This window comes from Lissotriton helveticus, chromosome 10 (genome assembly GCF_964261635.1).
Source record: "Lissotriton helveticus chromosome 10, aLisHel1.1, whole genome shotgun sequence".
Classification (NCBI taxonomy): Eukaryota; Metazoa; Chordata; class Amphibia; order Caudata; family Salamandridae; genus Lissotriton; species Lissotriton helveticus.
Window position 1 is genome coordinate 619210518 of NC_136071.1, and position 18891 is coordinate 619229408.

Here is an 18891-nt window from a genome sequence, read left to right on the forward strand (position 1 = left end):
GCTCTGGATTCTTTATTGCCAGCGAAGGCCCCGGGCCTGGATAAAATCCCTAGTGATCTGTATCGTAGCGAACGTAAGTTCTGGGACCCCTATCTATGGGTATTCTTCAACGCCCTTCTTCAGGGCATGAAGTTACCTCCAACTTGGTTGGGAGCGGAAATTGTGCCCATATTTAAAAAGGGCTCTCCCTTAGATCCGGCGAATTATCACCCAATCAGCTTAATAGATGTCTCTCAGAAACTATATGCACGCTTTCTACTGGCAAGATTGCAGTCTTGGATGGAGGAACATCAGATCCTTACACCGCTACAAGCTGGATTCCGGTCGAAGGTTTCTACCATCGACCAGGTATTTAGACTGCAAATGGTACACTGGAAGACTGTTATTTTGGAAGGGGGTAGCTTATACCTTTACTTTTGTTGATCTAAGATCTGCGTTCGATATGGTCCGGCGCGATAAGCTCTGAGCCATGAGAGCCATGGGTGTGCCACCATACCTATGTGACCAGATCAAACGCCTGCACAAGGAAACATTTGCAAGGGTACGTTTTGGGAAAAAAGGAGAACTAACAGCCCCCTTTTCGGTGGAAAAGGGGGTCAGGCAGGGCTGTGTTCTGGCCCCCACTCTCTTTTCTCTCTTCTTCAATGGCTTGATTGCCGATCTATTGGCCACTAAATATTTATATTCCCCCCGGTTTGCGAATCGTAAGATCCCTGCACTTAAGTTTGCGGATGACACGCTTTTATTATCCAAGTCGCCTATGGGATTGCAGAGGACCTTGACAGAGTTTTGCAATTTTTTCAAAAATAGAGACCTTGAGATTAACCTCTTTACGACTAAATATATGGTCTTTCATGCAAATACTTTTAATTGTCCCCATCCCCAAATGAATGGGATAGCCTTGGAGAGAACGTCCACTTTTGAATACCTGGGGGTCAGTATTAATGACCAGATGGACTGGGGGCCCCAAGTAACAAAAGCAAACCTCAAACTGTCATAATCTTCTGGTGGTATTCTTAAGGTCCACAACAAATGCAGTCTGAAAACGGTGGGCCCCCCGGTAGAAATATATAAGACACAAGCCAGGAAGGGAGCCCTTTATGGGGTTGAACTGTGGGGCCACTGTTTCGTCAACTCACTGGCTCTGACAGAGAACGACTTTTTTAGACGCCTTCTGGGGCTCCCGAAGAGTACACCACTTATTCCTTTGAGGCTCGATCTGGGAGCCGAACCCATAAAGGATATAATTGCCAACCGCCCGCTTCTCTTTTGGCGACGACTCTGGAGCACCCCTGAACTCGTCACCTGCAGGGAGAAATTAAAGAACGTCCTGTCCATTCTGGAAGCGGGGAAGCTACCATGGCTCCAACATATCAGACACCTCTGCATTAAAATTGGGAGACCTAACCTCTGGAATTCCCCGGAGGACACATGTCCCCTCATTTCAAAGAAATCACTCTCCCTGGTACTAAAGGAACACAATTTGGCGTGCCTAACACAGAACAGCCAATTGGGTGTTCTAACTGACAGCTTTTTGGAGGTTAAACACATCTATAAATTCGAGCAGGCTCTAGACAACATCCAGCCCTTTATGGCAAAGACACTTTATCTCCAAGTCAGACATGGAACACTTCCACTAAGGGCTTTTATTTTTTTTTTTTATTCAAAAGTTTTTCTATTGGATATTTCAGTTATAACCAAAATACGATGTGTGTACTAAGGGCTTTAACTAATACATGGAGAGGTATTACAACCACTCCGTTGGGTTGTCCGGGCTGCATAGAAAAAGAGAAATCTGACCTCCATGTACTGGTATTTTGCCCCCTTTATAAAACAGCTAGAGTAAGGTGGATTCGGCAATTATGCAACAACTTGGGCCTCAGGAACTACTTTGTAGTATACAGGATCCTGAAATACGATTCTTCTCCATTGATTGCCTTTGCCACCTCAAGGTGTCTGTTCTCAATGTGGTGCACTCGCAGAGCTAGGATTAAGTTTACAGAAAGCCTGTGTAGTTAGGTTCCAGCAAAACAACTGCCATGAATGATAAGCTTCTCTTGCTCCTTGGTAAACTGTATTTGTTCTATGTCTTTTTTCTTACTTTTATTGGTATTTTAACATACACAATATGTCATATTTGTATTGTGACCCCATTTACACTTTTAACTCGGTTTTATGTAAAGCTTTATATTATTCAGTGGATTAATTGTCTTAAATTTTTTAATTTTATATTGTGTTTTCTATTCTGCTTTTATGGTTGAAAACTGCCGAAATAAAGCTTTATTGACTTGACTTGACTTGACGTGAATTTAGGGAGGCAGTTTTAAAGGTTTTTTATGGGTGACAGACCTTCCTCTCTGTTTGGAAGCTTGGACAGAGAAGTGTTCCACAATTTGTATGGTCTCTACCAACCAGAACATCGACCGGCTCTTCTCTTGTTGGTGGGGAATAGCTACCAGCTTTTGCTTGGGTGGTCTCAAAATCTTGGAAAGCGCTTCAATAGTGCAGAATTAGGCTGGAAAGGAGAGTTGAACAGCTTATGAGGTTTTATTGGCCACACGCAATGATGTAAATGGTATCCGTTAATGTACAGGGAGCCAGTGAAGTCTGCACAGAAATGTGGTAATACAGTGGGGCTTAATGGTCCTTTATCCAAGCAAGGAAAATAGGCCTTGTCCCTGAACTGTTCTCTCTGGCATTCACCAGCCTCCTTGGGAGTTTCTTTCTAGTGTGACTTAGTTCCCAAGTTTGAAATTGTAAGTAACTTTACTCCTGCATCATGAAGGTTTTGATGATCAATGCACTCACAAAACTGATGTGTAAGGTATTGGCATGAGTGAAAGTTGAGTAAAGATGGCTTGCATAACTATGACGCAACTCCTGAGGATAGATGGGAAATACGGTTCTCCATATGTTGAAGACAGGGAAAGGAAAATGGCATCTTCACAGTTAGCTGATGAATCTGGTGGAGGTAACTAATGATGCTGAAGTTTATCAAAGACTTTGACTGTCTACGTGGCTGACAAAACCTTCTTTAGATACTTGTGCTACCAATAAGTCCTCCGAGTTAATTACCGTCTTTCAGGCTGGAATGAGTTGTCTTAAGTTAGAGTGATTGACTTACTTTCACATGGAGGGAAGCTATTTAACCTCTTTCCCTGCTCCCTATGTGTGGGACTCTGATAGTCAAGATAGACTGCTGTTTAGAAACTCTGTGTTCTTCTAACTCTAGCCCACTTTAAATAGGAGCCCAATGCTTTCAATGGTGCAGAGTACTTTCCCATTAAACCTCCTACTTGCCGTGCAGTCATATTCACAGATAGTTACCTAGTGTGTAATTGCTGAAGTCTGGTCCTCCTGTGTAATCGTCACCCAGGGCGATTGGTCAAGTGGTGCCCTTACATCATAAAGCTACAGCAGGAGCACCCAAAATATGAACTTTGCAGTATTGGTTTCAGCCTTCTTTTATGAAATCTTTAGTTCTGCCACCTGGTGGTGTGATTGAAAACTGCACCTCAGTATTTTAAATGTTTCAGGCAGGCCATGTAAGCAGCAGCGTGCCCATCCCATGCACCCACTGTCCTGCCCCCTCTGTCACTTACGTGTGTAACTTCTCATTTTCCTTCTTTCTGCCGTGCTGCATACCTTAAATCAGGGTGCAGTCATTTTTAGAAGGTAGTCGTGCCACAATTCTTTTTTTTAAACATTTGCTAGCCACATTGAGGAGGGTGATTAATCCAAGCTAGCCTTGATTCAAGCATGTTGGTGGGGAATGGCTACCAGCTTTTGCTTGGGTGCTCTCAGAATTCTGAAAAGTGCTTCAATAGTGCAGACTCAGGCTGGTAAGGAGAGATGATCAGCTTGTGAGGTTTTATTGACCACACACAATGATGTAAATAGTATTCGTTAACATACAGGGAGCCAGTGAAATCTGGACAGAAATGTGGTAAACAGTGGGGCTTAATGGTCCTTTATGCAAGCAAGAAAAATAGACCTTCTCCCTGAACTATGCTCTCTTGCACCATGTACCAAATGGGCAAACTTGGGCCCATGCTGTAGATGGTGCCCTAATGGGATACTTATTTGGACTCCAAGTCAGGACCTGGATACAGCTCTGTTTGGGGAAATATTTATGGGTATTGAAGCCCTTAGGTGTATGCTAAGCTGCTGAATTGCCGCGCTTGCCTCGTTGATTGGATTTTCCAGTATACAACTGAGGGTCTTTAAAATAATATTGCACCTCTTCTTTAAACAGAAAAGTGCACTGCCTGCATCCTTTCAGACAGAGTTTTGTCGGGATTGAATCCTGTCTGATAGGATTACCTTGTTAGGCACAGATCATTCAGCATGATGCTTACCTTTGCTGTGCTACAGGCATGGTGCATATAAGTTTGTATTAGTTGGCATCTTTTGCACACTACTATGTATTGGTTCACAAGGTTGATTACCCTCAACATACTCATTAATCACGTGTCTCCAAGTGGTAACTTAACTATCCCACCCTGGCAGGAATCCAGCACCGCTCACCAAACAGGATGGATCTGGTGAAAATCACTCAGTGGACCAAGCTCAAGAGTACACCTAGAGAAGGACAAGCAAGGTCATTTGTTACCTGAATTAAGGGTTAGTTGCATGTAAGACTTGCTGTCCCTTTAAACTGACACATCTAGTGAAGCTGAAGGTGCTGTGCTGCTTTCTTCTGACGAGATGTCCTGATGGATTGAAATTCTATTTTTAAGTGGCTAAAGTCCCATATAATATGTCAATAGTACATTATCGGGCACCACTGTGAAGAAGATGAGGTTGAATCTTCCCAGTCTGCCTGATCCGTTACAAGAACTACATTCTAAGATCCAGATGTCAGTTTCTGAGATGCTAAGCAGTGAAGCAAATGAGTCTCCTCACTTCCCGTACTCTCTAACTTGGTAGGTGACCAAAGTGCTTCCGGAAGAAGCACCCCGGGGAAGATCTTAATTAGGGAGTAGACAGTGAAAAACATTTTCTCTATTACTGTACTGTATAGTAACAATCATCTCTGTTGTGCAGAGCTGGACTTCTGTTCAGTGGAGTGCAGGTCTTCACACTAAATGAGGTACAGTAGATTATTAAAGTACCTGCATTTTAGGTGGAACATTAAGTGATTGTAATACAACTTACCGATCACCAAAGGAAGCAGTCTGCTGATGTCTGCTGAAAATACCAGGACCCTTTTTAGGTCGAGCATTTGAGACCTCTTGTATATACTTTAGTATATACTTATATGTGTATGTACTTTGTGGGCTCTGGAGATCATCCCCTAGGACTTGTCTGCTTCCGCGTAGGGACTTTTTTTTTCTGTTCCACTGCCTCTATTTAACTGTCTTGATAGAAAATGACCAGCAGAGGTCAGTAAAATACCAGAATTGCTTTCTGCTGAGGGACTTTCTTTTTTTTAATTTTCCTGCCAACTGCCTCTGTGTAACTTTCTTGATAGGAAACGACCAGTAGAGGTCAGTAAAATACCAGAATCACTTTAGCATCCTCTAGATTCCAGTAGATAGAAATTGTCTTCCATGAGCACCCATAGAAAATAGTATTTTTTCAAATCTTGTATTTTCAGTGATATGACCACCAAAGGCCCTTATTTTATATTAAAAACAGAGCTTTGTACTATACCATTTCCCGCTGTAAGGCAATATTTCTCTCCATGTGTTCCCATACATGGCGTGTCACACAGGTTAGCGCTTACTTTCCCTCCAATCAATCAATCAATCATATAATTTGTAAAGCGCACGACTCACCCGTGAGGGTCTCAAGGCGCTGGGGTGGGGAATGCTTCTACTGCTCGAAAAGCCCGGTATTAAGGAGTTTTCTGAAGGTCAGCAGGTCATGGGTCTGCCGTAGGTGGATGGGGAGGGTGTTCCAGGTCTTGGCTCGAGGTGGGAGAACGATCTGCCGCCGGAGGTCGCTCTTCAGAAGCGGGGGACTGTGGCAAGGGCGAGGTCGGCGGAGCGGAGCTGGCGGGTGGGGGTCTAGAAGCTGAGTCGTCTGTTGAGGTACCTTGGTCCGATGTTGTGGAGTGCCTTTTGTGCGTGGGTGAGGAGCTTGAAGATTGTCCTCTTGTTGACCGGGGGCCAATGCAGGTCTTTCAGATGGGGTGTGATGTGGCAAGGGATGTCGAGGATCAGGTGTGCAGAGGTGTCTGGGTGCGTTGGAGCCGTCTCAGGAGTTTGGCCGAGGCTCCTGCGTAGAGGGCGTTTCTTTAGTCCAACCTGCCGCTGACGAGGGCCTGGGTGACCGTTCTTCTCGGTTCAGTGGGGATCCACTTATAGATCCTGCGGAGCATGCGGAGGGTGTTGAAGCAGGAGGAAGAGAGGGTGTTGCAGCAGGAGGAGGAGACGGCGTTGACCTGTTTAGTCATGGAGAGGGTGGAGTCGAGGATGACCCCTAGGTTGTGGGTGTGGTCGGTGTTTGTTGGGGCGGTTCCCAGTGCTCCATGTTCAAGAACAGTAGATGTAGATAGTAAACAGTAGATGTTTCAGCACCCAGGCTAATGTGCTGCATAGCTAAATACATATAAGGTCCCGAAGGCGAGACCGATTGCATTGCAAATGCTTGTTATCATCTGTGGCAACTTAGGAGACTCGGATACTGGCAGCAACTGCAAGAGATTGTAAATACAGCAAAAAGGAGCTAGGGTTCCAAACTACAATACAAAGGTTAGGGGAACTAGGAGGAGGGGTCCTAGCGAACGACGAAGGAGAAGAAAAGAAAAGTGCAGGATATGGAGGAAGAGTGCAAAGTACATCAACAGCAGAACTTCAATGCTACCACAGAAAGGTGCCAGGCAAGGGAAACATGGTGAGATGGTAATTTTTGCCACTGCTACTTAAAGTACCGTGGAAGTGTATTATCAACCCGGAAGTTTATTGTACCATGTGGAGGTTAGTGGTCTAGATTCTAATGCGTTTGGTAAACCTCAATCTCTTGTCCGCGCAAACACTCCAGTATCCCCCCTTAACGTTGTATTGATACCTATTGCAATGTTACTTGACATGTCCTGAGTGTGTGCAGCTTTCGTAATAGGGCTGTTAAGCCAATTCCTCACACAGGAGGGGGAACCCATTACGGATAATAGTACATCCCTCCACAGGGCTGAGGACTTGGTTTTAGGAATAATTATGGAGTTCTATGGCACTCTTCTAGGTCTACCCAGGAAGCTGTCAAAGAGGTCTATGATGCATATCATACTTTGTAATTACATTCCCAGACTCTACTAAATGCTAGCAAGGATGGATACAATTGATGCAGGTACCTAATTCATGTTTTATGTGTAGTTTTGTCTCCAACTGCCTTCATTGCATTGCCCAGTTGGGACTTTCTCGTGGGTGGATGTTCCTAAATTTTGGTTCATTATTTTTGGATTCCAGATTTCTCCCATTTCTTTGCTTTTCTGAAAGCTGTTGACACGACTATTCTGAAATATAAAAGGTTGGTAGGAACTATTACCCTTATGGCATGGATGGCAGTCTTGCAGGCCTTGCTGTTACCTTGAGGCCCACTGGTCAAAGAATGATTGGTGGACATTATCTTTTTAGGATGCTCGGTGTGAGCTTTTCAACTTAGGCACAGTAGCATACGTTTTTATTCAGAGTAACTTTCTGGTTGTGCTGCTATGTGCTCTGGATTAATTTGAAGAGCATCTGTTGTACCTAGCATTACCTTCATGCATCCCATCCCACGTTTGGTTGTACTGCAATGTCAGTTACTCATACTCTTTCTTGCTCACGCTTTGCACGCTCTCCGCCAGTGCCAGCGTTTTAGTCTACCAGCGAGTGTTGGGTCATCACATCGCCTAATAGTGCGTGCTACTTACACAATCCAATAGTCCATGACCTCCATGCTGAAATTGAAGTCAGTTTGTTGATTGTGATTTCAACTGTAAAAACTTGTGTTTCTAGTCCCACTTGCTTTTTCTCCTCTCTCCTTTTATAAAATGATAGTTATCAATGCTTCTCTCCTGCTCACTCTAGCTCTTTCATTCCCTAACATTATCCTCACTCCATTCTCTCACCCTTTATTAATTAAATTGATTTCCAGCGGAGGCCGGCACAGATCGGAGGTAGGGGGTGGGAGGGGGGTATTACATGGGGAAGCAGGTATATAAAAAAATAAAATACAAAATAAAAATGTACCTTCTTGCTGCTGTCTCACCGTGTCTCTGCTCCGCAGTCCTCCCCTGCTCCGCCTCAACAGGAAGCACACCCAGGCTCCCAGTCAGCCAATCACAACGTTGCCTTAGCAGTGTTTGTTGTGATTGGTCTGAGCACCGCGTTTCGGCGCTCTGATGCTGGCTGGGAGCCCTGGGCATGTTCTTCACGCAGGCTGTAATGCAGCCTGCATTGAGAACATGCGAAGTGCGCACGACTGTTTTAGGCGGCCCGAGAGGGCCGGCCTAGCAGTCATTGCGCATTAGGAGAGTGCTACCACTGCTCCCCTAGCTTTACCTCTCATCTCTCCTCCACCCAGCTCCCACATCGCTCAGGTCTGAGGTTACTAGCCAGAATGCCAAAACAGAGAAAAGGTATGTTAGTGTGTGGGGAGATTTGAATACGCGGGACAAGTTTAACAATATTTTAAAGTTCATCAGTCCTAACTGCCGTTCCCTAGCCAAACATGAACGTGAGATCTTTGATCTTCTTGATGATAAGCGACCTGATGCATTGTTTCTTACCGAAACATGGCTTCACGACAGCTCTGGGCCGGACATTGCTGAAGCACTGCCCGCCAATTATGCTATTGTTAGGTGTGATAGGCCTAATAGAACGGGAGGAGGAATCGCGATTATATTCAATAACAATTTTCAGTGTCTGCTTGATGGCATTACCTTAAATGCTTGCGAAGCAGCCCACTTCAAACTTGCTCTCCATCCTAAGTTTACCCTTACGGGACTGCTGGTCTACCGCCCACCTGGGCCCGCAAATACTTGGGCTTCACATTTCTCTGATTACATAGCCACTATATTTATGAATTCTAGTAATTTTCTGATTCTAGACGACCTCAATATTCATCTGGAAGATCCAACTAATAATGTCGGCAAAAACCTAATTGCTGACCTCGCGGCCATGAACATTGCAATACATAACTGCGGTTCCACACACAGAGGTGGTCATTTGTTGGACCCCATTTTTTCCAACCTTTCCCATATACAGTGTCGTCCTGCACTACCTATCCATTGGTCCGATCATTCACTTGTTAGATTCACTCTCACTTCCATAGATACCCTGGCCCAGTCCAGAGTCCCTCCGACCATCACCACAAGGGACTGGAAAAAGCTTGATATCGCTTCTCTTAAAAACATCCTAAACTCTCATCTTCCCATAGATCTGCACAAAGTTGATGATGTGGAGGCAGCGCTTCTATAACCGACTCGTGGCTGTCAGAAGCCATTAACATCTGCCTTCCTTCTTCGCATAAGAAACTGGCCTCTCATAAAACACCTGCCCCGTGGTTCAATGAACTACTAAAAAGTCCTCCTGCAAAAAGCTTGAACGGACCTGGAGAAAGGATTACTCTCGGGTAGCAGGTCTTGCCTATAAAAAAGAACTGAAGCACTATCATAGAGCATGCGTCCTGACCAGGGCAAAATACGTCGCGACAACCATCACTGAAGCTTCAAATAAATCTAGAGTGCTCTTCCGTCTGGTTAAAGACCTTGCTGGTTCTTGCACTGTGGCTAAACTCCCGCCTCTCAATACTACACAGTGTGATGAACTCGCACAGTTCTTTTTAACAAAAATCGAAAAAATATATCAGGATATACTTGATCAAAACGATGACACCACCTCCCCTTCGTTGGCCACTGATTCTAGTCATATCTGCCATTTGCCTACTTTTACTCATGCTCCCCTTCTTTTATGGGTTAATCAAGATGAAAACGGACACTTGTGACACTTCTAGACCATTGGTTAAGAAGTATATTAAAATACCCTCAAAAACTCAATGTTGTTTGGAAAGCGGTATATGTGTTTCCTCCGCCCCACATTGTAGTTATGGCAGTTATCATTGGGTATTCTAATTATTTGTAGTTTGCCAGCCTCATCCAGAGGCACCTCTGGTCTAAAGTGCAGTGTCCAGAGATGAAATAGAAAAAGTGTGAAATCAAATTGTTGGAAAAAAGGAAAAAAATTTAAAAAAGGGGGAACACACCCGAAGTTTTTTTATTGGAGGGTGAATTTCCTCTGTTCTAAAATATGCTCATACTTCATATAGATCAAGTTATTGGATCTGGGAGTATAATGAAAAAATTGTCGACATGTTTCAGCTCCTTCGGCCCGAGGGGTCTGTGGAGCTTTCGTCAGGACTAACAAACAGAAAATTTTACTCACACAATTTGTGTAGTACCTTTTGTGGTCGTTTTCTATTTTTTTTTTTTTTTAAGAAAACCGTTCCTCCAAATTCTGTAAGAAAGGAAACAAATACACACTTTTCATTTGTATTGTATTACATTCAAGAAAGGCTGAAAAGAGATAAATTGACTTTTGTACAATGTAAGCATTATGTTACAAAGATTGTTGATGGAAGGATACTACTCACTGGATTTTATGGCCAGAACTACATCCTACTATTCTCAAGGAGATTTTGCTTCAAATAAAATCAGGCTCACCCATCGATCCTCTTCCCATTTCCATTCTCAAACTTTTAGATACTTCCCAGCTTTCCGTGATATGTTCCACACTCAATCTGTCACTGAAACATGCCATTGTCCCAGCTTGCTGGAAACATGCTATGGTGACTGTTATTGAAGAAACCCACTGCCGATCCGAAAGTTTTGTCCAATGTTCGCCCTATTGCCAGCATTCTCTAAAATTATGGAAAGGCATATTCATCATCACTTAGCTCAGTTCACTGCCTTTAACAATCTTCTGCACACTTCACAGTCTGGCTTTCGGCCAGGTTTTTCAACTGAGACCACGCTTTTAGGCGTCACCGAGAACCTTCGCCTTATGTTGGATAGAGGAGACACAGCTGCACTGATCTTACTCGATCTTAGTGCGGCTTTCGACACTATTTCTCATAATATTCTCCTCAAATCCCTGGTAGCTATGGGTATTGATGGCAAAGCTTTAAAATGGCTGACTTCTTTTCTGACCGATCGGACCTTTCAGATTTTCTCCCACTCAGCCACTTCCAAAGTCTACTCCCCACCTTATGGTGTCCCCCAGGGCTCGATACTTAGTCCTCTTCTTTTTAACTTATATGTCACTCCCTTGGCGTATATAGCGGATCGTGCGGGGCTCACGCTGTTCACCTATGCTGATGACTCACAAATTGTTTTTTCCCTATCTCAATCTGACCAGGCCTCTTCCTCCCTCCTTCAGTCGGGTCTTAGGGAAATAGCCACCTGGATGAATCTTAACCTACTCAAACTGAATGGAGGGAAGACGGAGGTCCTGATCGTTGGCCATAAACATGATCTGTGGAGTGCCAAACATTGGCCATCTGAAATGGGCCCCCTTCCATCTCCATCTGAGCACGTACGTAACCTGGGAGTGACTATTGATAATAGGCTGACTATGCAAGTACAGGTAAATAAAGTAGCTGCTACCTGCTTCACTATTCTGCGCTGGTTAAACAAAATCTTCTGGATGTTGCCTAAGGACACCCAGAGGTCTGTAATTAATGCCTTGGTGACCTCTCGGTTGGATTATGGAAACATACTCTACCTGGGGGCTACCAAGGCAGTTACAAGGCGCCTCCAATTGGTCCAAAATGCTGCTGCACGTCTACTCTGCGGCTGTAAGAAAAATGAACACATCTCAGGGCGCCTCCGAGACCTCCACTGGCTTAGAATGGAGAGTTGAGTAAAATTCAAAGCCTTGAGTTATATGCACAAAATCAAGACTGGGAATGCTCCCAGATATCTGCAAACTCTTGTTAAAACGTATTCTCCTGCACGCACGCATCGTTCTTCCTCTCAAGTTCTCTTCTGCCTGCCTAAATATAAATACTCAAGAATAGGCGGCAGGTCCTTCTCTTTCCTAGGTCCCAGACTCTGGAATTCTCTTCCCCTTGACATTCGTTCAGAAAACTCTTATGGTCGTTTCCGTAAATCCATTAAAACCTGGCTTTTCAATCAGTAACCTTCTGGCTTTCTGCGTCATACTGCTCATGTTTCTAATAGCGCCGGGAAACCCTTTTTGGGTAGCTGTCGTGCTCTACAAGCTTAATACATAAATAAATAAATAAATAAATAAGTGTCCAGAATCCAGGAGCAGAACTGGATCGAGAAAAAAGAGACTCAGATAATACCAGGAATACAACATGTTTACTGTTTTGATGAACTAAGCCTATCTTTAAGGACGTGACTGCCTTTCAGGATGCATAATAATTTTAACAGTTATGTGAGAACTATAATCAAGTAAAAGATTAATTAATACTGCTAAATAAATCGCTCAGATGGCATCAATGAATTATCTCCTCTTACAGAAATAGAACTAAACTTAAGATAAATGATGTGCCTCCTACGTGCTTGTTTATAGGCCAGGAACAGATTTGCCGACTAATGGGGTTACTTTAACCAACATTTGCAAGAGAGGAGGTAACCTCTCAGAAGAAAAGCCCCTTTGAGTGTTAACTATTAAATGTTCTAGAATGGATATAGCTTGGTTATTTTATCGCATTTATGAACATCTTATTTATTATTGAAAGAAAAGTAAAAATAAATCTCCCTGAGGCATAACAATGATTGAACAATTATATTTTCTTTCCTACAGGTTTCTGCGCTTCATGCATTGCTCTGACTTGGCTCTTAAATTAAAATGTGAAAAGGAAGTAAAGATTAAAAGAGAAAATGAAGAAAAGAAAAGAAGCAAATATTTAAAAGTTTCTGAATTTCATATATTGCCATGGCTTGGTTTCCAAATGAAAATGTGAAGAAGAAAAGAAAAGGAAGTGCCAGTTAAAATGATAATGAAAAGTGCCAGTTAAAATGATAATGAATAAAAAAGGATTCAAGGACATTTTCTGAACAAATTCTTTCAATATGTTTTGGGGGTTTGCTGGATTCTTTTGACAGTATGCTTCTTCCTCCTCCAGACTTTCTTGAACGACCACGTGAGATCTTTCTATAGTTAAAATGTCTTCATGCATTATTCATAACAAAGGCCTGGTTGCTTATTGACATGTTTTAGTATAATTTACTTACCAAAAATAGTCATGCTAACATATCAAGTGGATCGTGTATGATTGTGATGGTAAACCATGCTATTTCATTCAGAGAATGCCTCAACCATCTTACACTATGTCACAATTTTTATTTAACATTCAGTTTTCCACAATTCATCTAGTTTTAAATTATTTATTGAACTCTTAGGTCAACCATAGAACATGTGGATTACGGTATTAAGTAAACAATGTACTTTTAGTGTGTTATTTTTCACAAAGTATTGACTTGTTTGCTTAAATGCCAGAAGTTCTCTAGCACAATTAAGAGCAATACATCAAATCTTACCTCCTTAAATAAATTATAAGATGTATACAAATATTGAGCCATATAGTTTTCATTTTTTTCATTTCAACTGTGGTCTGTTTGAGAAGTTCCATTAATTTTTTGTGGTGATTGTTTGCATTTGTGTGTGGATGTGTCTAGCAAGACAGAAGGGCCATCACTACAGCAACGTTTGTTGTGAAAAAAGAAAAATCGAGATCCCTTTGTACTTTTTTACTCTTGGCATGCAGCAGGATTTTTGTGACTTGTTGTTGCAGTTAGCTTGTCTGTATGTTTTTGCTGATAAATAATTAAAAGTTTGTTGACTATCAAAATATACCTATGGTGTTTGTATTGCTAGCACAAGGCTACCGTAGTAATCATTCCCTTGGCTGCCAACGCAAGCTATATTCCACTTTTCTTGACACGAAACTGCTGGCATGGTTCCTTCAATTTCAGTGCTGATTGGAAGTCTGCCGTCCAACAAAATGTGGATAAAGTTTACATTGTACATTTATCCTGTAGCTTTTCCTACATTCTTACTTTACATCATAGGTTGGTGAAGATGTTATATTAGGCGATTATAGGTTTCAGTTTATGATGTACGTTTTAAAAAAATTAGTATTGGTGTATAATAGTTTGCAAATTATATTTTGAGGCAAAAGGGCTATAAGCCAGAATAATGCTAATTGTGAAAGGATATTTAATCATTTTGAGGGCTAGTCTTGCCATTTAGGTGTTTAGTCCCAAATAAGGGGGGGGGGGGGTTATAGCACGCCAACATTTGTAACAGATTATATATTGTTATTATAATAATATGGTATTAAGGTATGCATTTATTAAACATACAATTTCTAGATGTGTAGGCAAACTATAAGATATTAATGAACGCTTTTCATATTACACTTATGAACCAGTTACAGTGCCCGTAACCAGGGGCATGGGGTGTCACCCAATCTCTTTAGCACACCTCTTGTTCTCTTTAGCAAATAACATATAATAATTCAGAGTTTTTCACTGTTATTATATCGACTCTAATTAGATTTCAAGTAAGGAATAATATAGAATTTTGTAGTAGACTAAAATATTCAATATTAGAAGTCAGATGCCTAAGCCAATAAATACCATAGCCATTCTAAAAGCCTTCTTTTGTCTTCATATATCAATACATCTGCCGTGCAGATCAAGCCGATCTGTGTAACCACGCAGTGTGACGATAGCCAGTGCCTCTGTCCCATTCCCCTGGTTTACTTCTAACCTACGTTATTAGTGCAAGGTTTGTAGTGGGTGTTGGAAAGTGTGGCGTCTCACTTTGCTCCTGTTTGATCTGACTTGCAAAGTTAGTGCTTTTTGACTAAAGTAGCTAGAAGCAAACGAAACAAGTCCATGGATCCTTCCTACTTAGTTAAAAACACTTTCTCAAGACTTCTCCAAAAGAAGAACCAATATCCAGCCGAGACACCACACTACAGGCTGATGGCCTGCTCCTTGGTAGATTAGCAGAAAGACCAGTTTTTATTCAACTCTCCAATTTAGCTGAAGAACATAACTTGATTTTGGATCAACAATATGGATTCAGGTCAGGTATATGCACAGACTTAACCCTCTAGCCATATGACCTAAAGCTCATAAAGGGAAAAATGCAGTGGCGTCCCTAATGCTTCTGGATCTATTTGTGGTATTTGACACTGTCCACCTTTAACTGGTACTATATAGACTACATAATATCAGAAATAAATTTCTTTCTACTGCAAAGACAAGCAGAACTAAGTATTTTACCACCTTTCATATGCGCCCCTCAGATGCCAACATTGTTGTGTCCATCTCTCTTATTTAACATCTATCCTACACCTTAACAGACTTGGTCTAATCTTTCAACCTTACCTGTTACAACTATGCTGATAATAAACAAATAATTTTAAAAATGGATGGCCAGGAACACTTCTATACATCAAGACTTGCCTGCTCACAAATGATTTGTGGATGATGAGTAACCACCTAGACCCCAACACCGCAAATATAAAGACCATGATCTGCATACAATGACACAACCACCAGCAAAATGACCTAATGAACTTGATGCGCCACCAGCTACACCAAGAGGTGCAGTGCCTGATGCAGTGTCAGTGTCCGCCTACACACCCAGAGACAGGCCAACAATGCATTGAATACCGAAATGCAAAATATGCATCGTTGCTTGTGTTCACTCAATAGCCAAATAAAATGCATGCCCCCAAACATTGAATACTAATAGAAGTGCTTTTAGATTAATTTTGCCACCTAACTTGCACATTTTGAAGGTGTGCATTGCTGACAATATTAAAGGATGCAGTTAATGTCAGTGTGTTACTCTAAGTGATGCTCAATATACCAACCTTCCACCGATGTCACATAATATGCAGACACATGCTCAATGTACCAGCCGTCACCGTTTCTACATTGCAACTCCTATTCTCACATTTCACCATTTAATCACAGATTGCTGTGTTTATTTCCTATTTGCTTCAGAAAACTGTCCTACTTCTACAAGAATATTTTCATTTCAGTTTCATTTTCCACTTTTGCATTCCAGATTAACATTATCTCTAGAAAATTGCTGTCAGTTATTCACATTTTTCCAGGCACGCAAGCAATCACATTCTAGTCTCAGCAGTGTTCCTAAAAGGAGTCCTAATATCTTCCATGTAGCCAAACAAGTATGTATGTAGTGATGAAAGTTTAATTGTCCGCATTTGAGAAAATGTTGCTGTTGTAAATAAATGTTACGCAGTCCATGTAGTTTCTTGAAGCTCCTTTATTCATCTAAGATGGTAAGTCAAGTATAAGAAGGAGAAACCACACCAGAAGCAGCCTCCTGCCACTCAGCCCTCATCCAACTGCCAGACATCCACACAGAACATTCTAACAGGCTCTTACATCATACATTCTATGTTGAGCAGCAGGAATAAGTATAACACATCTCCCTTCTTTAATTTGAAGAACAATATGTAGGAATAGAAATTGTCAGATCACAAGTCAGATCACGCAATTTCAAAATAAATGTAAAATCAGATAAGATCAGCAATTTAACATTCACTCAAACAAATCACGCAAACCAGCAAATAACATTCACACCACCTTCTCTCTTCCTTAAACGAAACATTACTCCCAGAACGAAATAACCAACACACCATCACGCCAACACATCACCTACTCAACCCTAGAAATCAAACAAACCGACTGGCCAGGTCAGTAGGAGGCAAAAGGGTCCCAACTCACGGCGTGACAAAACAAAACTTACATATGTGACATCCTTCGCATCCCTTAGGTCAAATAGAAAGTCTGGTAAACATCCAGAAATGGAGCACTAAGCTCCCTCAAACTCCATGTAATAGGATACATAAGTTCCTATGATCAACACTGGGACATTTAGATCCCAAAACCTCTTAAATCACAAATATGGGGCAAATTCCATGTAGTAGGATACACATGTTCCTTGCAAAAAACATCACCACCACACAAACTCACCACCATAGGGCACTCACCACCCTAAAGTGAACAGCACTGGGAACTGACCACCCCAGAAACTCACCAACGTAGGGCATAAACTCACCACCCCACAAACACACCACCATAGGGCACTCACCACCCTAAAGTAAACATCACTGGGAACTGACCACCCCAGAAACTCACCAACGTAGGGCATATACTCACCACCCCACAAACACACCACCATAGGGCACTCACCACCCTAAAGTAAACCGCACTGGGAACTGACCACCCCAGAAACTCACTAATGTAGGGCATATACTCACCAACTGACCACCCCAGAAACTCACCAACGTAGGGCATTTACTCACCACCCCACAAACACACCACCATAGGGCACTCACCACCCTAAAGTAAACAGCACTGGGAACTGACCACCCCAGAAACTCACCAACGTAGGGCTTATACTCACCACCCCACAAACACACCACCCCAGGGCACATACTACCCTAAAATAAACTGAATTGGAACCCTAACCACACCATGAATTAACAAATCACCTCAGGACAGAATACACCACCAATATGACCTCCCCAAAGATGAGTACTCAGTGTAAAATACACAAATCCAGACCTTATACTCAAACTAAAACCTTAAACCCACACACAAAACGACATTACAATGACCATCAATATAATGTTATTAACAGTCTCGTGCTCCGGTGAGCGGTCTCTCACCCGAGGTCTCCAAAGAAGTAGAAATCTCTGTCCTTAAGCTGCCGGTATCTGTATCAATCCATAGAAGTCCATAGAATCCATCGACATGCCTGCTGAGAAAATCACCCTCCATTGGTAGCATCATCTTCTGCACATCGACTTGCAGGGTATCAAAAGATTCACTGCCAGACAGCTGCTAAAAGTACATTACTATCTGCCACGACGTTCCGATTAACACCACAAGACTGGTAGTGACTCGGCATGTTTGTCTCCATGGGGATTTGCTAAACAAAGCCCCTGACATATCTTCTATACATTTCATGTGAAACTAAAAATGGAGGCACGCATCTGACGCAGCACCGGGTGGCTCTCGGCACGCCTGTGCTTGAAGAAACATTAGAGAATTGCAGCAGCAGATCACCGACGTCAGAAAACCCTTCACGCAGGAGACAGCAGGTAAGATTAAAGGGTATTAATGACAGTTAAACTGTCAACTCTTGCGCAGTAAAAATTAAATGATACAAATAGGAACAGGCTCTCTGCATATCTTGACTTTCACACAGAGAATCCGATAATATCAACTGTGCGCTGCTCCTCTTAAATTGTGAATGGCTAAGTAAGAAAATAAATGACTTTTCCTGCGTGCAGCTCTCCTTGAATGAGGGTAATAAACTGTCTGTTCACAATGACACATCCAACTCCGTGAAAGCAAGCAACTAATCCTTGTTCCATACATCCATAGTTTTCTCTTTTTTTAAATTTTTTTTGTTAGAGACCGAGCACAGCTGTCATCATCAATCTGGTTAATGTCACATCACACGGGGACACCATGGGGCTCTGGGGCTAGTCGCACGTGATACCAGAGGGTTGCTCTCAGTAACAGCTTGCAGCTCCACTCCTCATCACAGCACCAATTTAAATACGAACAGGCAGCATAACATGGCACACTTCTTTGCTCATACCGCCAGTAAAGATGACTTCACCTTGGACATGTATGCTTAATCTGGCACTTAAGGTTTAGGGCGACCGATTTCGGGGTCACTGGTGGGGTTTTGTAGTGCCAGTTAGCTTAAACATATGTTTTAAAATGCAAAAGTCTTTTACCTTGATTCAGTTCTGTTTCCTTAAATTTTCTTTCCTCCTTGTAAGTTCTCTATTTGGCTTATATAGAGTTATCTTGCACGCTGTAGGTTCTTTGAATAATCTTGCACGCTGTAGGTTCTTTGAATAATTTCTCGT

The 18891-nt window shown here is 42.3% G+C and overlaps 1 protein-coding gene across 1 annotated transcript in view; it reads left to right on the top strand.

The window, feature by feature from the left end:
• DEXI (Dexi homolog) overlaps positions 1–12956 on the top strand; it is a 95845-nt gene extending 82889 nt beyond the window's left edge. The window contains exon 3 of the transcript XR_013601638.1: positions 12756–12956. The gene's annotated coding sequence lies outside the window, so the exon portion shown is untranslated. The remainder of the gene's footprint in view (positions 1–12755) is intronic.
• The last annotated feature ends 5935 nt before the right edge of the window (positions 12957–18891 follow it).